Here is a 1,533-nt window from a genome sequence, read left to right as displayed (position 1 = left end):
TCTTTTTTGATTTTTCTCTGACCTAGCTATTCTTCAGTAGCATGTTGTTTAGTCTCCATGTATTTGTGGTTCTTCCTCATTTCTTTTTGCACTTGATCTCTAGCTTCAAAGCATTATGATCAGAGAATATGGTTGGTATGATTTCAACCCGCTTATATTTGTTGAGGGTATATCTGTGTCCAGTATATGGTTGATTCTTGAGAATGTTCCATGTGCACTAGAAAAGAGTGGATAAGCGGCTGTTTTGGGAAGGAAGGCTCTGTATATGTCAATTATGTCCAGTTGGTCTAATGTGTCATTTAAAGACGTTATTTCCTTGTTGATTTTCTGTTTGAATGATCTCTCCATATCCAACAGTGAGGTATTTAGGTGTCCTGCTACAATAGTGTTTTGGTCTGTTTCTTCCTTTAGTTCTGTTAGTAATTGCTTTACATGTTTCAGGCTCTGTGATTGGGAACATAGATATTGATAAGTGTTATGTCTTCTTGGTGCATGATTCCCTTTATCATTATGAAGTGTCCCTCAGTATCTTTCTTTACCTTTTTTAGTTTGAAGCCTATTTCATCCAATATTAGCACTGCTACTTCTGCTTTTCTCTGAATGCCATTTGCTTGAAATATCATTTTCCAACTTTTCACTTTGAGTCTATTTTTTGTCTTTGGTGCCAAGATGTGTCTCCTGAAGGCAGCACATGGTTTGGTTTTGCTTCTTGAACCATTCTGCAACTCTGCGCCTTTATATTGGTGAGTTCAGTCCATTTACATTTAGGGGGATTATTGAAATATAAGGTCTTCTTATAGTCATTTTATCTTTTGCTTTCTGGTAGCTCGGTGTTTCCATTGCTTCCTTGTCCTTGCGCTTCTGTTTTCTTTATTTTGGTTGGCTTTTGTGGGTTTTGTCTCTAATTCTTCTTTTGTTATGTTATATACTTCAGTTCTGACTCTATGGTATGTGGTTACCATTACAAATATGAAAAAGATCGTTATATATATACAGTTGTCCATTTTCTTCTCTGTGTGCCTTGTCTCCTTTCCCCTTTGCGAATTTGGATCTTTGAATCCTCTTTTAAGTCAGTGTTATCTCAATTTGTTTCTATGTATGCTGAAAGTTCATTATTATCTTGCTATAGCAATTCTCTTATTACTATTATTTAAGCTTATAATGCCTTGTTCTTAGTAAAGATTGCACTCCCCTGCTTCTGTTTGCTTGATAGTCACTTTACTTCTAATTACGTTTTTCTGTTGTTATTTTGTTTTAGGTGAACTGATCCCTTTCCGAATTTCCTCGAAGTACAGGCCTCGTAGTGGAGAATTTCCTCAATTTTTGTATGTGTGGGAAGTTCTTTATTTCTCCTTCATATCGAAAGAAGAGCTTAGCTGGATACATTATTCTAGGCTGGTAGTTCCTTTCACTAAGTAGTTTAAATATTTGATTCCATTCCTTTCTGGCTTGTAAGATTTGCGCTGAGAAGTCCGAGGATAATCTAATGGGTTTATCTTTATAAATTACCTCTTTCTTCTCCCTGGCTGCCCC

This window comes from Pteropus alecto, unplaced genomic scaffold (assembly GCF_000325575.1).
Source record: "Pteropus alecto unplaced genomic scaffold, ASM32557v1 scaffold395, whole genome shotgun sequence".
Taxonomy (NCBI): domain Eukaryota; kingdom Metazoa; phylum Chordata; class Mammalia; order Chiroptera; family Pteropodidae; genus Pteropus; species Pteropus alecto.
The sequence above is the reverse complement of the archived record's forward strand: the minus strand, read 5'-3'. Positions refer to the sequence as shown.